Here is an 11,233-nt window from a genome sequence, read left to right as displayed (position 1 = left end):
TATATGTATAAAGTAACTGAAGTGACATACTGTTGTTTTTATGCTGAACATTGTGTAGATTACTTTCGTGGTCTACGTGCACATTCTATATTGAATATCCAGATCTAAAGCCAATTTGACTGGGGCTCAGCAGCTGTTGTTAATTAACCAATGTTATTGTACAACCACAAGAGACTTTTTCAACAAGTGTCACTACATTTGTTTTTAATGTTATAGGTCTTATATTGTCGATATTAAAACTGGACCACTGCTTTTTAAGCAGTGATATAACTTTAGCGATTTTCCACTCATGAGCTATTCATGCCTTCCTGATAGAGTAGTTTATTAGGCTTAAGTGATCACTGGGGCATTTCTGATTATTATTAGCATTGCGTTTGTGCACTTTAATAAACATCAGGTGCAGCTTCTGTGCAGTCGCGGTGCGCACGCGCTTAGAAACAACACTACGAAACCAGCGTCCTGGCTAGCTCAACATGAAGCACAAAGCTACCTGCACTCTCACGCTCTTCTCCTGTTGGAATGGAATGAAAAAACTTTATTTCGTTCCTGCAGGACGCGCTTAGCGCGTAGCGGGCGTCTCCCACGTAGGGACCGACAGGGAGTACCTGGCGGCCGCTTCGTGGGCCTGCTGGACGGCCCATCGCTGGTCGGTGAGAGGTGAGCTCCTGAGGGACCTCTCCCACTTGCTTGAGGTAGAGTCGGGAGGAGTTGTTCTCCAGTTTTTATTTTCTTTTTGTCTTATTTTCCTTGCGTCACATGTCCCACTTTTCTACACGGCTGGTGGCCGATCCCCTGTGGTTGGTTGCGCCATCCTTCCGGTAATCATCATCATCATTACCAGGATGAACTCACCGACCAACCATGGCGACAAGCAAGCAAGCGAATTTCAAGCCGGTTACGCACGTCATTTTTGACCTCGATGGCGTCGTTTTAGGTGAGTGACATACTTATTAGGCACTTCAGCTTGCATTTTCTTAATTCAGAACATCATCGATGAGCTGGATAAAATACTGTGCGCCAGTGAGTTATTTAATTCTTTTGTAGACTGGGAACACGTCAACGCAGCAACAAATATTACCTATTCCAAACTCCAGAACATCACTAAATAAGAATTACGTGCCCAGTATGGTTAATCAGTGAAATTGAAACGTGCGACTTCCCTGCTTATCGCGAGCTAGAATCTACCAAAAGGTATCCTGTCTTAGCTTCTGATTTTTCTACCACCTCACCTAAACGATTCGGATTTGAAACTTTCCATTTGTTGACGTTAGTTTAAAGGGTAATAACGACACCCAAAGGATCTTATGAGTAGCAGTTCATGATGTGGCGAGTATCATTCCCAGTAATTTATGCTGGCAAAATCTGAAGAGAAACTAAGGCAGTCGTAAAGGCCCTTCAAGGAAGCCTATGCAAAAATTGTTTCTTCAATATGTTTTCTGAACACTTACGCAGTGCCAGGTTTTCCCACTAGGCCTTAATCTCAAATGCCTCAGAAAGTAGCCTAATTAAGAAGCCCGCTATCTAGATAGCGTGTCTGACAACCTTCCTCTATATGCAGCATTGAATAGCTCTAGCCATCCCCAAAAGTGCGCGCAAGTTTCAGCAGTCGAGCAGACCATACTCAAATAACGTGGTTTTAAGGCGAAAGCCTTTAATGTCTCATACTGGCGGTGTCCGTACGTCCATGCCATGGAACGGTGCCAGTTGTGGCCTCTCACCGTCACATTCTTTCAGCAGTTACGTCGTTGTTGAGAGTGTAATAGAGGAAGAGAAACAACAACAAAAAATATAACAAAAAAAAACAAAAAAGAGGTGGAATAGTCAGTTGAATAGCAAGAAGCTTTCACCGAACTCATTTTGAAATTTACAGTGTCCATCAGTATTCTTTATAGAATATGCGAGAATCATTAGCTGATTTGAATATTCGGTATTACAGTGAAGTTAAGTGGCGAGAGATGGCAGGGGACAATAAGGAACTGCAAGACAGTGCAATTGAATTTTTTTTATGGACAGCGATTCCTCAGCAATCATCAAATGAATTGCAAAACACATTCTGTCTGGCGATGCCATAGCGATATATCCTTAACCAAGAAAATCCATCAATTGTGTGAGAAAAGACATTTTTTTACTATAACAAGCTTTTTATGTTGCACCATGTGTTTGATAAGTCAACACAGCGATTCAGTCATGAATCAGTCCTTGGTTTTGGGACTTAATCAGCACAAGTGTAGAATAGCGTACACAGTGAAGCAGTTGCAAGTTGAAGCATGCATTATTGATCACAATTGCTTTAAAGGTAGCGGTGCTTTGAAAAGGCCTTTTTTTCGAACAATATCAAATCCACGACAAGTCTTTTGCTTATGGAGCAAGAGCAAGCATTCACCTGGAACAAATAAACATTCAAATAATGAGTATTTATAGCGGTCTCGTCATATGTACTGAACATTCACTGCATTACTATTCGCTTGTAATAGTTTTACGTTTCCATACTCATGCATTCGTTACAAGCAACATTGCATGTTTCATCTTATTCTTAGTAGCCTGATCCAAATAAAACTTTTGTCAATACGCTATTAAAACTTTCTCTCTGTTCAAATGCACTTTCAGTGTTTTCAGTCGGATCACATTATACTCGAGCGCTCCTTGGGCGAGAATGGTAGAGCGACCACTCTACTCCTCGCAGTACCAGCACAGAAAACAACATTTTGCATGCGGTTGACCTCTGAGCTCAGCCAATGTCTGCTTCTTCCTTGCACATGTGCCATAGCTTCAGCGCTATATTTATCGTGGTTCATACAGCGCCGCCCTGGCAATCAAAGCACGTAGTTCTCAGCCGCTTCCGCAGTCGAATCAGTATCGTATCATTGTTTCAGCGAGCGTCGTATCATCGTATCATCGGAGCATCGTATCAGCGAGCGGCCGCGGAAGCAGCCGCTCGCTGATACGATTCCAGCGCGTAACGTCGAAAGCTGGCTGTATTGTGGCAAATTTAAATGCAGTACTACGTATCCATTCACCCTATTCATCTTTTTTCTAAACGTTTGATTCAAAACAGAGGCGTCCTTGTGCGTAGGCAAATGGGCGAGAATAAAAGGTTCTACTCTTGTTGTTTTGTCGCGCAGCGTCAGACAGCTCACTAAACCAAATTTTTCGTGTTTGATAGATTTATCAATAGGCAGACGGCATGCAGTGGAAACCAGGGGGAAGAGGCAGAAGACACCCGGTACTTTGTCAAGAATAAAAGAATCATATGTTGCATCATGCGGCATAAAAAACTTCCATCTGATACCGCCGCCACGCCACTTAAACAGCACCGTGCCATCAAACATGCGATACGCATATAGTCTGCATGGTTTGCAAGAAGTTACGTAAGAGGAATCTCTGTTGTTGAAAAAACATGGCGACGCAGCGATGCTTGTTGAGCCATAGCTCATCGAGGTTCGTAGAGTCATACCGTTTCAATCACACTGCCGTAAGTTTTTCAAAAACGTTCTTTTCACCGTGTTAAAGGGGCCATCTAACACTTTTGATGGCTTCATAGTTTTACATGTTTGTCTAGCTGGTTGCGTACACTGACGGCTTAAGAGATAAGTGCCGCAGAAACGGCATTGATAGGGCCACGCAGTGCAAAGCCATTCAGCATAGAGATATCGAAATACAATAAAATGGTTGCTTACCATCAACTCAATTTTCACTGGCTCACCTTACAGCGTTTCCCTCTCCCTCTGACGTCGGAAGGCTGCCCAATGAAATGAACTGAAAGCTCTACCGTACGGGAAGCTCGCATGACATATTGCCTGTTACGTCTTGCGTAATAAAGTGTCAGTGGTGTCGCAACGTGATTCAGACAGTTACGCGGCTCACTTCTATCTTTTTTTCGCTCTTTCAAGAATCACTTACAGCATAAGAAGGACGCCATTGCTATGGTAACAAACAAGGCGGTACTCGAAGAGGGAACGACACGTGCGAAACAAGCCAGCCCGCGAACGCTTGTGTATTGTTTTGTAGCTTTACTGGTATTTATTTTTGCAATGACGTGTATATATCAACGCTCTTACGTAGTTTTTTTTCTTTTTGTTTCTTGAAATAATGGCACCAGCATCTCCAAGGCGTTTTCTTCAGCACATTGCGTTCGGCACATTCTTTGACCAGCTGGGCAGTTTTCAAGCTGAAAAGGTCGGAGAGCTTTATTGCCTATCGAGCTGAGGGAAAATCATGCTAAATAAAAATAAAAGAAATAGTAATACCTATTTTGATGCAATGCTGTGATTACGTGCAACGTTACATTTATTCAATCATATGGCCGCAGCCTCCCGACGTCATTTCCGCTCGCAGTAGTTCTGGCATTGCGTTTTTGCACTTTATTTACCATCAGGTGCGGCTTCTGTACAGTCGTCGTGCGCGCGCTTAGAAACAACGCTACGAAACCAGCGTCCCGGCTAGCTCAACATGAAGCACAGAGGCTACCTGCACTTTCACAATCTTCTTTTTTTCTTTTCCTTTTGTTTCATTTTTCTTGTGTCACAAGTCCTACTTCTTTAGATTGCTGGTGGCCGATCCCCTGTAGTGGATTGTGCCATTCTTCCGGTAACCATAGTCATCATCACCAGGGTCAACCAACCAACCAACCATGGAGACAAACAAGCAAGCAAGATTCAAGCCTGTTACGCACGTCATTTTCGACCTCGATGGTGTGGTTTTAGGTGAGTGAAATACTTATTAGGCACTGCAGCTTGCATTTTCTGAACTCAGAGCATCATTCATGTGCTGGATAAGATACTGCGTGCCAGCGGCTATTTTAAATTCTTTTGACAACTTGGAATACGTCAGCGCAGCGAACGAATAATATTCCGAACTCCAGAATGTCGCTAAATAAGAATTCAGCACCCAGTAAGGTTAATCGCGAAATTGAAACGTGCGGCTACCCTGCTTATCGCGAGCTAGAATTTACCAAAGGGTATCCTGTCCTAGCTTCGGCATTTTTTACCACCACACTTAAAAGATGCGGATTTCAAGCTTTCCGTTTGTTGACGTTAGTTTAAAGAATAATGAGGGCACCCAAAGGATCTTACGAGTAGTGATTCATGATGTGGCTGGTGTCATTCCCAGTAATAAGTGCTCCGAAAATCTGAAGAGAAACTAAGGCAGTCGCAAAGACCCTTCGAGGTAGTGTATTGCCAAATTGTTTGTTCAACATGTTTTCTGAACACTTAAACAGTGCCAGGTTTTTCCATTAGGCATTAGGCTCAAATGCCTCAGAAAATGGCTTTATTAGGAAGCCCACTATCTAGATAGCGCATCTAACAACCTTCCTCTATTTGCAGCATCGAATGGCTTGAGCCATCCCCAAAAGCGCCCGCAAGTTTCAGCAGTCGAGCAGACCATATTCGATCAACATGATTTTAAGGCGAAAGCGTTTAATGTCTCATACTGGCGGCGTCCGTCTGTGGAATGGTGCCAGCTGTGGCCTCTTGCCGTCACATTCGATCCGCAGTTACGTCGTTGCTGAGAGTGTAAAGGAGGAAGAGAAACAAAAACAAGAAATATAACAAATAAAAACAAAAAAGAGGTGGAATAGTCACCACTGAATAGCCAGAGGCTTTCACTGAACACATTTTGAAATTTACAGTGTCCATCAGTATTCTTTATAGAATATGCGAGAACCATTAGCCGATTTGAATAATCGGTGTCACAGTGTAGTTGAGTGGCGAGAGATGGCAGGGAGCAATTAGGAACTGCAAGACAGTGCAATTGAATTTTTTTTACGGACAACGATTCCCAAGCAGTCATCAAACGAATTGTAAAACACATTTTGTCTGGCGATGCTTTAGCGATATACTCTTGAATATCAGAAATTATCAATTGCGTGAGAACAGACAGTAACTATATCAAGCGTTTTATGTCGCACATTGTAATCGATGAGTCAATGCAACGATTCATTCATAAATAATTCCTTGGTTTTGGGGCTTAATCAACACAAGTGTAGACTAGCATACACAGTAAAGCAGTTGCAAGTTGAAGCATGCATTATTGATCGCAGTTACTTTAGGGTATCAGTGCTTTGAAAAGGTCTTTTTTTTCGAACACTATCAAATCTACGACGCGTCTCTTGCTTATCGAGCAAAAGCAAGCATTCACCTCGAACAAATAAACATTCAAATAATGAGTATATATAGCTGTCTCGTCATATGTACTGAACGTTCACTGCATTACTATTCGCTCGTAATAGTTTTACGTTTCCATACTCATGCATTCGTTACAAGCAACATTGCATGTTTCATATTACTTTTAGTAGCAATGATCAAAATGAAACTTTGGTCAATGCGGGATTAGTAGTACTTTCTCTCTGTCCAAATGCACTTTTAGTGTTTTCACTCGGATCACGTTATATTGGAGCGCTCCTTCAGCGAGAATGTTAGAGCGACCACTCTGCTCCTCACAGTACCAGCACAGAAAACAGCATTTTGCACGCGGTTGACCTCTGAGCTCAGTCAATGTCTGCTCCTTCTTCGCACGTGTGTCATAGCTTCAGCGATATATTTATCGTGGTTCGTACAGCGCCGCCCTGGCGATCGAAGCACGTAGTTTTCAGCCGCTTCCGCGGTCGAAAGTGGCCGCTCGCTGATACGATGCTGGCGCATAACGTCAAAGGCCGGCTAAGTTGTGGCATATTCAAATGCAGTACTGCGTATCAATTTACCTATTTCATTTCTTTTGTTCTGAACGCTATGAATAAAAACAGAGGCCTCGTTGTGTGCAGGCAGACGGGCGAACAGAAAAGATTCTACTCTAGCTGTTTTGTCGTGCAGCGTCAGACAGTTCACTAAACCGAATTTCGCGTGTTTGATAGATTTGTGAATAGGGAGAGGGTGAGAGGGCTTGCAGTGGAAACCAGGGTGAATAGGCAGAACGCACACGGTACTTTGTCAAGATTAAAATGATTATATGTTGCATCATACGGCATAAAAAATTCAATTGGATACCACCGCCAAGCCACTTATGCTACACCGTGCCATCAAGCATGCGATACGCATATAGTCTACATTGTTTGCAAGAAGTTACGTACAAGGAATGTTTGTCATCGAAAAAACATGGCGACGCAGTGATGCTTGTTCAACTATATCTGATCGAGGTTCGTAGAGTCACACCATTTCAATCATGGTGGCGTAAATATTTCACAAACGTTCTTTTCACCGTGTTAAAGGGGCCATCTAACACTTTTCGCGACTTCATAGTTTTACGTGTTTTTCTAGCATGTTGTGTACATTCGTGACGGCCTAAAAGATAAGTGCCGCAGAAACGGCTTTGATTGGGCCACGCAGTGCAAAGCTATTCAGCGAATAAATATCAAATTACAATAAAATGGATGCTTACCCTCAACTCCATTTTCGCAGGCTCACCTTACCGTGTTTCCCTCGGCCTCTGACGTCGGAAGGCTGTCCAATGAAATGAACTGAAAGCCCTACCGTACAGGAAGCTAGCATGACATATTGCCTGTTACGTCCTGCGTAATAAGGTGTCGCTGGTGTCACACCATGATGCATACAGTTACGCGGCTCACTTTATTCTTCTTTTCGCTCTTTCAAGAATCACCCAATGCGTAATAATGACGCCATTGCTATGGTACCAAACAAGGCGGTACTTGAAGAGGGAACGACACATGCGAAACAAGCCAGCTCGCGAACGCTTCTGTATTGTTTTGTAGCTTTACAGATATTTATTTTTGCAATGACGTGTATATATGAACGCTGTTACGTAGTTTTTTTCTTTTATTTTCTTCAAATAATGACGCCAGCGTCTCCAGCGCGTTTCCTTCAGCACATTGCGTTCGGCGCATACTTTGACCAGCTGGGCAGTTTTCAAGCTAGAAAGGTCGGAGAGCTTTATTCCCTATTACGCTGAGGAAAAATCATGCTAATTAAAACAAAACACACAGCAATTCCTATTTTGATGCAGTTCTGTGATCAACTTTAACGTTACATTTATTCAATCATGTGGCGGCAACCTTCGGAAGTCACTTCCGCTCGCCGTAGTTCTGGCGAGCGCCACAACGAGTTAGGCAGTCGGCACCATTGTGTTCAAGCTTTATAGGGCCCCTTTAGGCGGTGCGACACTGACTGACGACCCACACGGTAGGCATAGCAAGAGCTAAGTGCCCTAAAACACGCCGTAAAATACAGTCTAACACAACAAGTAAAAAAAAAACACTCGTATGCTGCACCGAGGAAGCGAAGACAACATGTGACGAAGCCCGGATGTACTTGAACGGGGATCCAAGAAGATCACTCTCGCTGTTATTTCTCAGTACAGACACTCAAAACGTGAAAATTGTCATGTATACTCTTCTTTTCTAGGTTCCGATAAATCCATCATTTGGAGCAAAATAGAGCTAACCTACACGGTTTATAGGTTCTCTTACATAATGTTTCACTGAAGTCGCATGTTGGTGCCTATGGCGGCCAGTAGGGTCGCACAGTCGTTCAGCGGCCCGAAAAAAGTGAGGTTTCAAACGGGCATCTCTAATTATAGGCTGGACATAGAACCAAAATACGTCAAAATTGGCATGTCGAATCTTTACTGAAGCAGGGAAAATCAAAACTAGGCAGCTTCATTTTCATTTTACGACCCCTTTAAGCTTTGTCTTCCTTCATGGTTATTATCTTAGCTCTGAAGAGCTCTCTCATTTCAAAGGTATTGATGGAAATACCTAGGAAGGCATCCGCATGGTGTTTGAGGTAGAGCGCCGGATGCCGAACCTATGACGAGCGTGCCAGCGTTACCTTACGTACAGAACCCAATAGATGCGCGCCCGAGAGAGGGCACATCCACTTCTCTTCACCTACAACTTGTAAACAAAGTGCGTACATCGTGCCGCTGCTAGTCAATCGGCAATCTTGATTTAACCATTCTACCACAGTATTTTCATTAGCACATTAGGTTTAATGGCAGCGTCTCCAACCTGCAATACTTCTACCTCGAAAACTTTATAAGCTGTTAAGGGATGGGCTAATTACTCGATGGTTGTAAACGGGCTGCGCAATGTTTTGTAGTGGAGTACTCGCTGTTATTGTTCATTTGCTGCTGTTTTGTTTTGTTTTTTTTAATCCAGACACAAAAACACACAGGTGTGTCTCTAGGTATATAGCATTCACTAAATTTGCTCGCTTCAGAAGTAGCCGCCACATTTTATACATTGTTCTATGCATCATAACGTTTTCACTCAATTTATCTTCACTGGCAGTATAAAGCTTCAAGTTGCGCGTTACGCGATTATGAGCAGTGCACTAGCGCTTCATCAATACGCTTATGATATAAAGTATTGTTATTATACATTTCAGTGTATTTGTTGCTTGGGAAACTACGTATTTAATGCAAAGGAGTTATGCGGAGACCCGAAAGGGGGTGGGAGAAATAAGAAAGTGAAAATAGACCACCAAACGTTAGTAGCACGAAGCCACTAGGAAATACGTGTGGATTGCTCAGAAAGACAGGCCTCTTAGTTGCCGCGAAATTCGCCCAGGTCCAGGGATCGAAACAGCGAGAAACGCCTTTCTGGATAAGTGCCTTTCTATGGTGCTCACTTTACCAATCGAGCTCACCAGGAAGCGGGATTCGGAGCGCAAAGGCGATTTTATCAAGAACTGGAATCACAAGGACACAAGTATTGCAATTGAGTTCTGCTAAGACTGGCAAGGTGGTAGAAACGTTAAGCAAGAAAAAATAGAAAACCACCCATTAGTGCATGGTTGTCTACTGTTATTGTATTTCTTTTCATACTAAATATTTTTATAGCGTGGTCCCTGTTCGTCTTTCGTACCTGGAGGTTGAAACATGTTGGTTTGCCCTCTGTGCAGCCTCTCACTTTAGTTTCATTACTATTCATCATTCATCTGTAAAGCCATGCCCGTAGGTGGAACATGGAACTGTTTATTTAGTCAATAGCATATTATCACGCCGTTGTTGTTTTTTACCACTACCCTGTTGTGTGCGTGTGACGAGCTCAACTTTCGCAAGCGTATTACTGCGAGCACCTTCCTTCTTTGATCAGCTTCACCAAATGAAGTCTTTCTTATTTTATTCCAGTTCCTTTAGGTAAACTACGATCAAGTGAGGAATCTATTTACCTTGCCCGCAAGTATATTTCGCACATCTTTCATCTCGAAGACGCAGACAAGGTGTACACAGCCGCCGTGGAAGAAGTGGCCGGACGGTACGGAAAGACATGCACGTGGGAGCTGAAGAAGAGAGTGATGGGAATGCCAGATGTCGATGCAGCCCGGATCGTCATTGACACTCTGGGGCTACTGATCAGCCAAGACTACTACTTGTGCGAACTATACCGCTTGTACAAGAATTTACTACCCGACTCTAAGGTCATGCCCGGTGAGTCTTCTCGAACAAGAAGTCACCGGATTTGCTTTTCTACACATACGTTACCGAAACTTGCGCAATAAAGTTAGGTAGCGTTGATTCCCATAATAACTTACCACGCTTGAAGATATAGACCTTAATGATTACTTTTAATGTTTCCGGTTGGTGTATTCAATGGTCATCTATTTACGCAATAAAATATCGCTTAGAAAAACATACGTAGAATTGCGCTTGAAGACAGAGCAGCCGGGCTCGTAAAATCATTGCCAGCAACGCTGACTTTAAACTGCCTCCGGAGCTTGAGCAACAGATACTACACAATTTAGGGCACATTTTTAATGGTGAGAAGTTATCTACGTACACACTTGCTAGCTTGTATACAGCTCCTAAGATATCAGTGGAGTTACTCACTGTGAACTCGGTAGGGCTTCCACAGTAGCTCAAACTTACACGTTCTGAGGGTTCGGCCTTTATGTAGGCTTGATACGATGAGAGAAACGCCATTAGTTGTTCACCGTTAGCCAAGCCAGGGTTGCCGCTGAATTTCCAGTGAAGTTTGCCAAATGACGAGCACAATGACGCCAAAAGTCGCCATTTTTCTTGAAATTTCCCCAAAGAATTTGTCACAGTACATTGGTCTGGCGTGCCCAGGGATAAATATTGAAAATCATGTATAGCCCCATAAAGTATTGTATCTTTCATAAACTCCAGTTACATCACTCGCTTCACCAAGCGAGCGCTGAGAAAGGGGATACATGCACTAGAAGCATCCGTGAATCTAGCGCCTCATAAAAAAATTTTGTGACAAGTTCGGTCATAGCGAATACAGGATGAAGCAGTCCCTACAAGATAGCGCCAGCGT

General features: G+C 43.2%; 1 long non-coding RNA gene across 1 annotated transcript; it reads left to right on the top strand.

Annotated features, from left to right (window-relative positions):
* The first annotated feature begins 4,490 nt into the window (after positions 1–4,490).
* LOC142767086 (uncharacterized) lies at positions 4,491–10,520 on the top strand. The gene is made up of 3 exons (XR_012884746.1): positions 4,491–4,703; positions 7,395–7,547; positions 10,084–10,520. It is a non-coding gene; the product is annotated as an uncharacterized LOC142767086 (long non-coding RNA).
* Positions 10,521–11,233: the final 713 nt, after the last annotated feature.

The sequence above is a fragment of the Rhipicephalus microplus genome, chromosome 7 (genome assembly GCF_043290135.1).
Source record: "Rhipicephalus microplus isolate Deutch F79 chromosome 7, USDA_Rmic, whole genome shotgun sequence".
NCBI lineage: Eukaryota > Metazoa > Arthropoda > Arachnida > Ixodida > Ixodidae > Rhipicephalus > Rhipicephalus microplus.
This window is presented reverse-complemented; position numbering and strand designations above follow the sequence as displayed.